The 15,051-nt window shown below is 40.3% G+C and overlaps 1 protein-coding gene across 16 annotated transcripts in view; it reads right to left on the bottom strand.

Moving 5' to 3' along the window:
* Nucleotides 1-15,051, bottom strand: part of TCF4 (transcription factor 4) — a 340,129-nt gene that overhangs the window by 86,193 nt on the left and 238,885 nt on the right. The gene's annotated exons all lie outside the window — the stretch shown is intronic.

The raw sequence follows: 15,051 nt of genomic DNA, 5'->3' as shown, positions 1-15,051 counted from the left end.
GTCTTATTCCAAACTCCCTGAGATTTAGAACGCAACCATCTTGCACTGTGACCCTTAACCAGCATAGATTTGCCCATAGGAAGGGCTGTAGCTCAGTTGGTACAGCATCTGTTTTGTATGCAAAAGGTTTCTGGTTCAATTTCTGGCATCTCCAGATTGTACTGGGTGAGAATCCTGCCTGAAACTCCAGAGAGTTGCTGCCAGCCAGTGTAGACGTTACTGAGCGATATAGATCAATGGGTATATGCCGAGGGGGAGCTAGCTGCTCCGGCACCTGGAGCGGCATGCATGCTGTGCACCTGGGGGCAGGGCTAGCCACCTGCGGGGGCAAACATCCCATGGGGGTGCCTCCTGTGGCAAGCATACCATGGTGGCGCCGCCCCTAAGGGATAACACCCAAGGCAGACCTCACCCACCGCGCCCCCTTCTTCTGCCAGTGGGTATAAGGCAGCTTCCTATGGTCCTAAGAAATGCCGTCTGTGCTAACTGTGAATGCTGTTAGGGCAGAATATATCTTGCGACAGAAACTCTACTAATATGCTTCTTGAATGTGTGAAGTTAATGTGTTTATTCAGACCAGGGGTACACTTTTAGTCCCACCGCCATTGTCACTTCATCAAACAACCATGTGTTGTCCACAGCAACCCGGAAAGAAAGCCACAATGTACAAGCTTGTGATCAGGACACCTGCACAACCACTCTAAATAATCATAATTTTACCCTGTACATGAAGAGGACTCAAATCACCCACAAAAGAAAAGTCAGATGTACATTACAGCAAATGAAGACATTGCAGGCTGACTAGAGCACACACTGAATAGAAGTTTACATGCGATAGCGGCTACAGACTTATCTAGGAGTGTTAATAAACAAACAAATCCCAACATACATCAAAAGGGCATTTAAACATGTGATTTGCACAAGTCTCTTTTACATTTGGCGACCACTCCTAAATGGAAGCTGATTTGGGCTGCAAGAATTACCCGGTCGTGATCCCACGGAAGTCATTGGCAAAACTGATATCATATTCAGTAATGCAGAGCTGAACATTAAGCTGATCTATTGTACAGCTGGAATTGCTTACAAAAGCTTCCAGACACTACATGTGAGCATGCCAAGGATTGTGCCTCCAGGTAGTTTAATTTGGATTTTCAACTGAAGATCCATGAATTTAGTAACAGAGTGAACCTTATTGCTGACTAGTTCAAAGAGTTAAGATAGGCAAACAAAACGTAGCCATAATGAAAGTAACTGTTACAAAGTAAGAGTGAGGTTTTAATGACCAAAATCCTAAAGTGCAAGTTGTTCTCACTCCTGCAGGGATAATTCTGACTACCAAAAGAGAAAGGAATGTTGTTTTGAGAAATATGTGTAAGTATCACAGTCGAGGATCAAGCAAATGCAAATGTATTTTATACTTCCTTGCCAGATAAGCTTATACTTAAATCAATGCACATATACTCTTGGCCAAGGGTCTGCAAGGTTTATTTCGCCTGGAACGATTCACTCCAACGGAGATCCCTTCTGCACGTGCACAGAAGGGCTTCTGCACATGCACAGATGCGATTTCCAGCGCAGCGGAAGTGACTTCCTGCGCCGTGTTGGTTTAGAGCAGCGCGCGGGGACTAGCAAAGTGGGCGGCTCGGGGGCCGGTTAAACGAGCTTCGTGGGCCGCTTGTGGCCCGTGGGCCTTAGGTTGCCTACCCCTGCTGTTGGCAATTCCTTTAAACCACATATATTACCCTTTAAATCAGGGGTAGACAATGTGCTGCCCCTCTAGGTGTTGCTGGAATACAACTCCTATTAGCCTCGGCTGGCATTGACAGTGATCAGGAATGATGGGAGTTGTAGTGGAACAATATCTAGAGGGTATCCCATTGGCTACCCTTACTTTAAATAGTAATTCCAAAAACCAACCAAGTACATTAATATTTCTATTCACATCACATTTTCTGTATGGTGAGAATGAGACTTACCAATCAATTACTCCCCCCACCCCCTAGCCACCAATCAGTATGGATTCACGCATCCTTCATCTTTATTGAGAATTATGCAGCATTACATCTGCACTTAAGTTCATGATAGCAATGGTTAGGCTCAAACCAGAGCTTGACAATATTTGAAGGTTTGCAAATATTGGTTAAAGGTAGCCGTGGACTGTGCTACTCTCAGTGCAGGTGTGATATACTTCAGACTGAAAAATGAAGGGAGGGGGGATTCATGCAGCACAGGGGAAGAGGGACCCTGCGGAGAACCTCTTGATCCTTATGTTTCGGGCACAGGGGTTCAGTCTGATGAGCTGCATGCAATGTGACAAATATAAATACTTGGTATACAACCCAAAGTGTTCCTCACACATTTATTTTTGAAACACAGCAACAGACCAAGTGTGTCTGGAATATAAATCATTATTGCAAATAAATACTGCGCAATTTAAAGAAACAGAGCTGCTTTTGCACACCACACCAAGTCAAACCATCGCTTAGAGAGAATGTTCAAGTGTGCAGACTCTAGGAGAGGATATTGTGGCTGCTTTGCCCCTTTCGCCCTGCTAAGTGAAGCCATTCTTTGGCTTAGTGTGTTGCCTGAGTGTAGCTACTCCCCTGGGGAAATCACAAGCCTTAAACCAGGTGTCGGCAACCTAAGGTCCATGGACCACAAGTGGCCCACGGGGATTGCTTAACCGGCCCACGAGCTGCCCCTGAACCGAGCTACCCACTCGGCGAGTCATCACGCGCTGCACTAAACCAGCGCTGTGCGGCGCGGGGACCCACTTCCACAGCGCTGAAAATCGCGTCTGCGCAGATGCAGAAAATCGTGTCTGTGCAGACGCTAGGAAACGCATCTGCGCAGATGCTGGAAATCGTGGGTGGGCGCGCTCATGTGCACGATCCGGCCCACGGAGGAATCTCCACTGGAGTGAAACAGCCAAGGTGAGGCAAACCTTGCCAACCCCTGCCTTAAACCATAAGATAAATGTTGGAAACAGCCCTTGGTTATGCTGCAGGGAGAGTTGTACCATGAGCCAAGGTTCAGACGACACCCTAAACCAGACTATGGCTTGGCTCATTGTGGAGTAGTAGGAAAACAACTAGGGGAGACTAAAGCATCTGCAAGCTCAACTCCAGGAAGCCCTCGCTTGCGGATTCACACTAAGCCATGGTTTGGGCTCAGTGCAGTGTATGAACCAGGCCACAGAACACTCTTCTAACAGTCTCCAGCTGTTCTTTTGGCATTGGTTTAGAATACTGTCTAAATACATCATGGCAGACTTTAGAACTTCAGCGACAACAATGACTAGATATGTTATTTTCTAGTTCTCAGGCAGACTTTTTAATGAGAAATGTAGGAACGCTCCTCCTGTGGCACAAGCCTCTTGATCTCCAAGCCAACTAAGAGAGGACTGCGTAGATTTTTGTTTGTTTTCCTTTGGCAAACGTATGGCAACTGTAGTTACTTTCTCTTCTAATACTACAATCCTGCACAAAAACCTAACACAATTGGAACTTTATTCCAAGTATGTAGAGGATCAGACTTCCAGAACTGTGAGTAGTAGTCTCAGATCAATATGTTTCTGTTCTGATTACTCTGGTTAATCAGTAACAATATTCAGAAGGAGGAGGAGTAGCATTTATTATTTACTGCTATTTATTTTATAACCCAATGTTACTCTATATAAATACAATGCACAATAGCAATGATACAAAACCTGGGTTGCAATAATCAAAGAACTGAACCTTTATCTTGTCCCAGTTCTCGTCAAACATCAGTTGAGTAGAAAAGTGTTTCTGGCTGTTCCTGGTTTAAAACTCAGAATGGTCTACTCCTTAAAACTCAAGGTACCATGGAAGTGAAGATGGAATGGATTTCAAAATATATTTATTATTGATGAACCACTCTCTCTGCTTTGCTATTACTTCCCAAAGGGTGGATGTTGGGATATTTAAGCCTGCTCTGCCCTCACCTTGGCCTTCTGAGTTGTTGCTTTTTTGCAGCACTCATTCTCCAACCCTTACTATGCAAACACATAGGCTAGTAGCCTTTCTTGGTCAAAGCAAGACTTGCCACAAGAGCTAAAGAGTTAAAGGGCTCTGCTTCATTCTCACACAACCCAATTGAGTTTGTGGTCCAGCAAAAGGACACTTTGACCAGAGATACCTTCACTACAAACTCTGCTTCTGCTAACCTTCAAAGTCCAGAACAACATAGGAACAGACACACATCTTTTAAAAACCCATTTAATTAGTATGCTCTTGATATGTGCATGCAAAACAAAATTAGCCACCACCACTATCCAATGAGTCTAACTTGGAATCATTTTTCAATGTGTGATCGGTACACTGCTGTATGGGGGAATTCAAGTTAATACATGGTAAACTAGGTAGCATGTATGTAACAGGGTTCTCTCTGGAGTTTGGCTGTGGGTTTCCTTGCTGGACTGATCTAAGCCAATTCCGTACAGTAAAATTCTCTCCTTTTACCTGTCTGACTATCTCATTTGGCCAGTGAGAACAGAAGATCTTGAAAAACATTGTACAAAACACCTGCCCTTTAATTATTTATCTATTTAGATTAATCAGTACCTTTCCCTTACTTTTTTCTCCCACCTAACTCTTACTGTAGCCCACTATAGTACATTGGCAATAATGTACAATTTGTCAATCATTCTATGTACATTTGAAATAAGATGTCAGGACTGTGTGGCAGTTAGCCTGGACAGCAAAGTGGTCATCTGAATGATCTACTGTGCGCACAGATCCTAGGTTTACTGTGGCATTTGGTGATGAATCCAGGTAGACAAAAGCAGTTTGTCCATCTTGAATATTTGGATTTCCAAGCAGAGGGATTTGCTGACAAAGCACTCTCCAACTCTGATTCTATGAATGAAAGAAACCTCCAACTGGATCGTGTGAACTGCTCCAAGCTTTGTGTATTTCAAGCCCATTCTTTCCATTTTTGCATAACATTTACATATGTGCTTTTGTTGGTGGTGCTCAAGAGACCACCTGGTGGTATCGACTCTTGCACCAGAATTATTGGTTGGAATGCACTGAGCTGCCAAGAAGGTGGAATATAATAAATGTAAGCATCAGGGCCTAAATTTGCCTATAGCTTTAGAAGGTTATAATATGCAGGTTATAATTCTGAACAGTGATCTATAAAAAGGATAAAATTCTAGCAGGTGACATTCATTGTCAGCTCTGGTACCTTGAGGGGGGTGGGCAGGTAGTTTTAATTAGAATAGAATCATAGAGTTGGAAGAGACCACAAGGGCCATCGAGTCCAACCCCCTGCCAAGCAAAAACCACCAGCAATATCTCTAGACATACTATGGGAAAGCATCCATATAAACACATGGAACCTATTGCTAGTGGAGACCAAGTTGACACTGGATATTCTACCCCTTTGTATACAATTTTGGACTGAGTCAAAAAGGGGTACGCGTGCACCTTTTGCAAACATCTGACATCCTGTAAAAAGTGCCACCACCTCTTTCAGGTGGTGCCAAAGGTAGTGGCAGCATTTGTGAAGCCCTGTTTCCAGTGATGTTCTCACCCTGATCAGTCTAAACGAGCTTCATTTGCCCTCAATCACATCATAATGTAGCCAAATCTAATTTGCCGTGTGACGCTATCACCGTTCCTACACAGGTGTTTGATGAGACCTATATGCAAACAAAAAGTGGCACCACAGCAGCAGCCAATTGAGGCAACGAACAACAACAAACGTTTTGGAGGGAATAGATTTTGCAGAACTGTTTTCCCCTTTAAGCATACGTACCTGGGAGAAAGTCCCATCTAACATAGAGGGAGTTACTTTGAGTAAATATGTACAAGATTGTGCTGTTAAAGTCTGATGTATTCTAAAACAATTAGAGATGACAAACAAAAGAAGCACGGTTGCTCCTAGGGTGTATGTGTTTAAGATGTATTGTTTTATCATTTAAACACTTCTTTGACAATACAGATTTATGTGTCTGTAGAAATAAAAACAGTGCAAATGAGTTTCTGACAATGCAGAATCTACATCAAATGCATGGTTTCGGGATTTTGTAGAGTTAGTCAAATTCCATCCACATTGGTTTTGAGAGGGGCCATTTTAACAAAGGAGCTTTCCAGCGCAAATCGTAAGGGTGTTTACGAAGAAGGAAGCCCCACTGACTTCAATGGAACTTACTTCCTGGTAATAGTGCATAGGATAAGATCAAATGTTCAAAAGGGCTTAATTTATTATGTAGCTCCTTCCTGTTGTAAGTGATTTCAAAACTGCATGCGCATATTTCCGACAGCTCCAGTCAAGAAACAGGCTTGCTTTTATTTGCAAGTGCTGGGAAATGGGATTACCATAGGCAAATCAGAACATATCATATTACTGTCCAACCATTCACATGCTTAGTACTACACAAGGTCTCTTTTTCAGGTGTTAATAGAAAAATCAATTTTGCATCACAACAGCTGGGATCGTTTTAAATATCACAGCTGTCAGAATTTGAAAATAAGTAATCTGAACCTGGCCGCTGTGTTGAAAATACACTAAAATGAAAATGCAGCCGATCTGTATATATTACCCCCTTTGCCAATCGAACTTCCGGTATCACTGGACAAATATCTTATAACAGGTTTCAGCATTTTAGCCAGCTAAGGCAATGGTAAATGCATGGGATTTATTTCCCACATGAAGCAGGTGAGAGGCCCACCACAGCAACAGTTAAATTATCTGTTTTATGTATATCCTCTTAGCTTAGCTGAAAAAAATAATAATTACAGAAATAGTGCTAACTCTAAAAAAACACAACACCTTGATTTAAAGAATATTCAATCTGTTTATGTAAGTATTTTGCTGCCAAGCCAGTCTTCAGATTAAGTAATAGATGTGATAAATATCAGGCCTTTGTAATCCTAGAAATTGAGATGCTTGTGTTGAAGGCGAAACTCTTCAATTGTTTGTAGTCCGTGCAGAAACAATTTAACCATTTCTTTCCTAACAGTTAAGCCCTGGAACTATTCTGGGAAGCTATTAATCAAGTCAGAATATATCTATAATGGGACTAACTTGACTTCCCTCAAACCCAGAGCAAAGGCATTAATTTAAAGACTATAAAGAAGTATGGTAAGAAAGATTTATTTTGAACTAATGATAAACAGCAACAAGAAACGTTTTCAATTTCTGAACAGGGAGTGGCCGGATATGAAGCCAGATGAGAAGTCACACCCTCCACCCCAAAATACGTCATGGGTGGGAGTTGAACGCGCCACTCAGGGAACTCTCTTGTGAGCTTGAAGGCACTCTCTGCATGGCACTTTCCATGAGCTCAAAGGCATTGCTCGCTTCATGTGCTCTGGTGCTGAAAGGGGAACTGGGTCCAGCCTATGAGAACTTATGCAGAGACCCTCTGAGAACTTGTGTAGCATGGTAACCAACAATGCAATCTCAGAAGTCATTGAATTTTAGAGCTGGAAGGGACCACGAGAGTCATCTAGTCCAACCCACTGCAATGCAGGAATCTTTTTGTCCAGTGCGGCACTCGAACCCACAACCTTGAGAGTCTCATGCTATCTGAGTCTCTGGTTCAAAAACTGCCCTGGCCACAAAATTCAGCAGGCAGCATAAGGAAAGCTACTATTTGACCCTCCCTCTTGTCTGCACTATGGGAAGATTTTTGCAATGATTTCTGAGATGAAGTGCTTTGATTACATTTTATATTGCTATTATTAGTTAGGTACAGAGGAATACAAAGGAGTTGTTCATGCTGCCATCCTTTGTGTGAACTCCCTTGTCGATAAATGGGCACATCAAATGCTGCTGGCATAACCAGATTTCCAAAAAGCATCTGCAAGCATTACAAAATGGCCCATAAAGTTCACCTTGCTGTTAAAACAGTAAGATGCAAATACTGAAATGATTTCATTATTAATAATATTATTGCATTTCACAAAGGCACTACGCATTAATTACACAACCATCATCCTTTTGATCTTTAGCCACGGAAGAGAACTCTTAAAAACAAAACAAAAAACAAGGCAAGGGAAGTCATTGTTACTGGACGAGGCTTCATCTTAAAAAGATAACAGAACATGCAATGCTACATGGAAACTACTGCTTGCATAGAAAGCGCCACAAGAAAGCACACAATTCAGTGAGGAATGGTATCTTTCAATGGAATTTAAGATCATATCACTGTGCATTGGATTGTGGCCCATATCTGTGGACCGTGATTCTGAATGCCCCCCCCCCCCCGGAAATAAATCCCAGTGCTCTCGACTTAATTTGCTCTCAAGCTTATTTTGTACAAAGCAAGGGAAAGCAAGGGTGCTTGCATCCGGGCCACTGTGTTTAGGATTTGGGTTCATAAGTGGATGCGGTTAAAATAAATAAATAAACAAAAACCATCAGAAACTTTTAGGCAGTACATATCATAGAAAGTATATTTTCCCCACCTTCTGAATATCCGTTTACAACCTGTACTAAAAGCTTCAGCACTAATCAAAGCAAGCAGAAGACATCACAATGAAAATTACACTAAGCATATTTTCTAGCTGTTTCCATCACTCCCAACTGCTCACAGAAACAGTCAAAGAATCATGGTGATTCCTCGCCTGTTGGAATTGTTGTAACAGGTGCAGTAGTAATAAAATGTTGGGCAATCAACTTTTTCACGATGATCTGTCAGTTCAGCTTAATAATGCCATTAAGAATGCAAACATTTCTGCAATTTATATTTAAAAGTCAATAAAATAATGGGGTGCACCACTTATCCTTTTTAATTTTTTAAGTAATACATTTGATTATTTTAATCATGACATCCTTTAACTGGCTCGGCTTAAATATTCAGGCAGTATCAATGTGGATTCCACCCCCAACCCTCCTTTCATATTTTTTTTTAAAAGCCATTGAGCAATTCTTTCTTGCTCCCTTTAAAACAGAGACTATTTAGGGACAATCAGCAGACATTTGACGTTCAGTTGTTCTTAAGGGCAGGGAAATAAGTGAAATAAATCTTTTATTAAAGAGGAAGGGTACTGTAATTGACCATAAAGGAGTGGGAATCTGAACCACAGCAGTCAAATAAAATAACTTAGTAATAATAAGGATCAGCTATAAAAACTACCCGAGTGTAATTACAGGGAGTTTAGCTAGCAAGTGCAAAATGTTTCTTTTTTAAATGCCAAAAAAGGAGAGAAAAAAGAAAATGTTAATATTATAGACTCTCCCATTATAATCTGCAGTATTACTAGTGCTCAGGGTTTGTTAGTCTATAATTCTCAGTGCATCGCCTACAGAGGTGAAAAAGCCAAGTCAAATGTTAGCCTGGATTGTTAACATCCTCTTTGCATTTTGCAGGTCAGCTACAATAGAAGCAGCTGGAATCTAACATTCTCCACGCTGCCCCACCAATTACTTCAACACTGCCTTCTCACTGGACGAGTGTAATTTGGTCTCTATGAAAGCTCAGCTCTGGGTCCCTTGAGGACGGCAAGCAAAGACTACATATTTCAGGGGTGTCTGAGCAGAGACACATCGCAACCCTGCTTTTTCATTTGCCAGGCTTCAGACTAGCCTTCTTTGGCTTGAGCTTCGTTCAATGCCGAAACACACCTTCTCTTGCAACAACCAGGTTTTGTACACTGGGATATTTATAGCAGCTGCACTCTTGCTTAGGCACCTATTAAAAACGGTGCAGGTGTAGTACATTTCCTCTATTTAATTTTTTTTATTAATCTTTCGGGACATCACACTAATAAAACAAAAAAGAGGGGAATATACCACACATGCCTATGTACACGAGCATTAAAAGCACACATGAAGAACTCCACATTATAAAACAGGAACGCCCACAGAATCATCATCAAAAAATAGTTGATATGATATTAGAAACTGATAAAATCTTAAATAGTAGGAGTTTTACAGGGACTAGTGGCATGACTGCGTATTTGCAAAAGGTTCCTACAATGGCAACTATACTGGTAATTCCAACAAGACAACCGCCAGCAACAACAAAAACAACAACACAACTTTACACATGTAGACAACATGCAACTCTACTTTTGTCCGTGAAACTGTCCAGGGAGGGGGGTGGATGTAAGACGGTTCTAGTAAAGTGAAGGGTGATAAAGTTGCCCTTTTGACGCGCTAGCAGCCATTTATTTTAGGACGCACAAATGCTTTAAGGATTTCACTTCATACGCACATAGCAGAGTTTATAGGTTATTCCAGTGGCAAAAAAGTGGGAACCTTATTGTGTTCCTGAGCAAATTCTGTCAGATGCAAATTTGGCGAAACAAAAATATGGCGTATTCACCTGAGGAAATGTTGTGTGTTCACCACAACGTAAAGTCAATCCTCTGGGTTCTTAGGGAATATATTTCCCCCTCCATCTTCTACCCCAAGATGTCTTTGGAGACAGACATCTGCCACGTGTATAAGCATAGAAAGCACATCAAAAGCAAACCTGGACCGACAGACAACTGCCCAGACAAAAGTGAAGCAGATCCACGATCCAGTTAAGCTGAATTACGACGGCTGAAGCCAATTTATCCCCACCCCAAAATTGACTGCAGTGGCAGTAAATAATTTCAGCTTGAGGACTGAGAAACTTCATTGGGTTATGGATCAGGCTGGCAGCATCTCACACTGTTTTCCATATGTGACAAGAGTCCCATAGACGGTGTGGTGGCTGCAAGAAACGGACAGCAGTTGCCTTTTCCCAAATGCCCTTTAAAAAAAAAAAAAAGAACCAACGGGAAAAATCCTATTAGTGAATGAAGATGACAATACGCCTATGAATTTAGACAGCTCTTGTCTATCTTTCGCTCTTTCTAAACACAGCTTGGTGCAATATCTCTAAATCCTAGGTCCTTGACATACTACGGCAATTTTACAGTAAACTGAGTATAACATGAACCAGACATATTCTCGAACAGGAAACAAACAGCTCTTCTGCACAATTTCCTGTAGATCACTTGGAAAGGTATTTAAAGACTGTACTGGCAATAAGCATTTTTTAAATTAACTTCCCCGCTCCCTCCCCAAACCAAAATATGCACTCAGCCCAAGATGTTGAGAATGCAGTATTTTTCTTTAAAAGCGAGATGTATTAATTTCTCAGAGCTACCTCATCCATTCACCATTAAGTGAAACAGCCACCACGTATAATTTTATTTGCAAAGAAACTGAAGGAGAGCTTTATTTCTGCAACCATGCTGAAATTCATGCTTATTACAGGGAGGTGGTCAGCGTACGATATGCTACAAACATATGTGAGGGCTCTGAGCCAACATAAAGCTGCATTCGAAAATAATGATTTAATCAGGGTTCCGTCTTTAAACATATCTATAATGTCAGTTCAGCAAATAAACAGAATAACGGCCGCATATATTTTTGCACCATAAAGAGGCAACACTAGATACCATTGTAGAAGTAAAGGTTTAAAAGCAATTAATTTATTTTAGAAAGGATTTCCACCATTGTTATTTCCATAAACTCCAGCTAAGCTGTTTTGTTTTGAAAAGGGCCAGGAATAGGCAAATGCAGACACATTAAAATTAGTACATACTCATCTTTCCCAACCTTTTTCTTTTCATGATATCAAATGGGCGGTTTTGAAAACTATTTATTTTAGATCCAAGTTGAGCAATGATTTTGGAATTCTCCAACAATTTAGAAAGATAACCAATGTATACCTATATATTCTACTAGCTATTTTATTTTGTAAATATAATGTAGAAAATGCAGACCTATTTTTTAAAAAACCCATATAATTAAAGTATCTATTTATTATACTATTTGCAAAAAAGTTGCAACTGTAGTATTGCTTATGAGACTGAGATAACTATCACAGCATACATGTTTCTAACTCACATGCACCATTTGGGTATAGGCTCCAAAGATTTCAATAGAATTTCTTTCTGCTTAACATCGTTTGAATATGCTCCTTTATTTCTGACCTTCAGTATTTCCAAAATTCAAACACTAACACTGCATTTTCTTCACGTTCATGCCAGTTAAAAATATGAAAAATGGATTATAGTTTGCTCTTTTTAAAATACAAAAAAACCCTAGATTAAATGAAGGGTATCTATTGGCAGGTGTTGTTTTTTGTTTTAAAAATGCAATTTTACAGGAAAAGGGACAACACTATCATGATATTCATCATAAGAGTTTTTACTCTTCATTTACTAGAGTTCATATAAGGAGTTATCACACTATTTGGCCTAGACTATTAGCAGGAACAACACTATGAACTATTCATCTCTGTCTTAAGAACTTTATGGAGTTGAAAAGGTCCATAATAAGAATAGCAGACATAATACAAACATAAAAACTTATTAGCATTTACTTTTTGTGATTTGATAACTTGACAAATAACTATTTCAAAACAACTAGTTGGTAAGATGGCTTGACGCTTGTTGGTATAACGTACAAAAAAAGAGCAATTATGATAATTATAGGGTTCGCTATATGATTTAACACATGCGCATGCGGGCGGGAGCCAATGATGGGAGCTTAAAATACTATTAAGTGAAAGTTTTGCCACTTTTGTTTTCAATTTCATTTGCAATAATGTCATCTTTGCTGTCTCTGCGTTCTTCCAAGTATGGCATTTGATCAAACAACTGCTTGCTAAAATCTCAGTCATGTGCAATTAGCAATGCTAAACATCAGATTAAAAAAGTGACACTACACAATTTCAGACCATACATGCTATCACAAATATCTTAAGAGTCTCAAGAAGCAAAACATTAAAGGAGCAGATGCTCTGGCAACATAGTTATTGTGCGCAATGTGCTACAGAACCCAAAGCATGCATTATTAAAATAAATATGGATAATAATTAATTTAAAAAACAACAACAAAGCACGATAAATTTAAGCACTGGATATTATTAGTTATAGTGAAACGTTATACTGCAACCGACCATATGACATGTGTTTGAAGCATTTCCTCCAAAAGCGGTGCTTATTTTTTTATCAGCTAAAAAAATTGAAGAACTATATGGCTTTTAACAGGGGGAAAGGAACCTATCCTGCTACTTCAGAGAGAAGGGATGACACGGACAACAGGTGAATGGGGGAAAAGAAGTGTATGGTTTCTTCAAACACCATAACGCATTCATTACAAAAAGAGCAACTCGGAGTACTCATCGGTCAGATGGATTTACATTTTGAAGAGAGAGAGAGAGAGAGAGAGTTTATTCCTCACCACATTCTTCTTCCCATACTGCTAACTTACATACAGAGGAGATCTGGAATGATTTTACATCCCCCACCCTATTGTTTATTCCCAGGGAAGACCTGCTTCCACCTAGCTGCTCTCAGTTCAGAAAGTTCAAACTGAATTTAAACAAGTAATTGACTTGTCAAGGGAGGTGGGGAGAGAGAGAGAGAGATGAGGAGGAGGAGGAATTCCAAACTATATCTTGTTTAAAGACAAAAAAAGTCATGCAACTTATTGTAGCCTGTACTTTCCTCCGACTAAGTGGAGAAAGAGGTGCAACACCCGAAACGAAACCTAGCATCCGTCCTCCCCCCAAACAGGCATTCTAAACAATTCACGCAGGGCATACACAATCTCTGCAAGATGCCTGGCACCCAATCAAGACCTGCATTATGTACAATCCGAGCTAGAACGATGCTGGCCACATAAAAAGGTAGCCCCGCAAAAAGACAGAAACACAATTTCTCCCCTTCTCCCGTCAAATGCCAAGATTCTGGCTTCTTCCACAAAGACCCTGTAACTTTACCATGAGGACTGATGCCTTATTACAGAGCTGAATCAAGGAATTTCCAGGTTTGGGTATTTTTAAAAAATGCCCTCTGCTGATACCACCAGTGTTTATTGTTTCACCTCCCACCCCACAAAAAGCTTCATGTGCAGTGTGACATTTCCTGGTCTCTTTTTGTTGAACACATACCAACAGATTTGTTTTTAATAAATGCCATTTAATGGTTCCTATAAATACATTTCCTCTGACAGTGCTCTTGATTTTTATGAGTAACATCCTCCTTTCCAGACTCTCCCTCCTCTGTCAAAAAATCAACTCCAACTGAAAATATTTACTAAATGGGGGGAGTAGAGGAGGGGGGGTATTACCAGCAGTATGATCTCATGTCCAGAATTTCCCTTCTAAACGTCTACAAACCACAGGGATGCAATTGTACTGTGTGTGGCCACCTTAGCATGTGCAATGCATGTTTGATCTATTTTACTTTTAATGAAAGTTTTGTAACTTCAGGCCCTCAGTGATAAAAGGACAGCCACTTCATTTCATTGATGACCTCAGTCACTCACCCCACCAAAACTACCGCTATGAAAACAAGTATTTTCTTCTACAGAAAACCCAGTTGTGATATGTAAATCCTGGACACTTTATGATTTTTCTAATTTTAACGTTTGCATTTATTAGCTCCCCCACATACTCCAAATGCAGGTACTGGCTTCAAATGCAATAGATCAATATATCAAATGCATATATATGGCTGCAAATTACACACACACACACACACACACACACAAAAACATATAAAGATGTATTTCTCTGTGTTTACTTAAACTCTCCTCTTTCTTAACAAACTGCATTAATCCAGAATATTATTTAAAAATACCTGACGAAGACAACATCTCTTGCTAGTAAGTGTTCTAACTGAGAGTGGAACTGAGTTATTCCAACAGATGTTCATTCATAGGGATGGGTTTCTCGTACGAAATAATGTAATCTCTATATATTATACGGGTGTGCTTGTATAGCACACGCTCATATGCGTGGCATAATTAGTTTGCGCTGTCCCGTACCTTTGAAAAAGGCCTTGGTTCAAGCTCTAACAGTTCCCTTTTGGCCTAACTGCTCTCCCCATGACTGGTATCAGACGAAATGCTGAAAAGTTGAGAGAACGCAGGCTGCCTTCTTTCCAGAACTTCCACATTTTATTTTCCTGTGTTTTTTTCCAGCAACACATCTCTTTACCTCAGCAGCCCATTAAAAGATTATTATTTTTTATTTTTAAATCTCTTTTTTTCCTTCCCAGGACCTAGCCAGGAATAAAAAAATAAAAA

Source organism: Podarcis bocagei (assembly GCF_964188305.1).
Source record: "Podarcis bocagei genome assembly, chromosome: 11".
NCBI lineage: Eukaryota > Metazoa > Chordata > Lepidosauria > Squamata > Lacertidae > Podarcis > Podarcis bocagei.
Note: the sequence above shows the minus strand (reverse complement) of the source record. Positions and strands in the feature narration are given on the sequence as shown.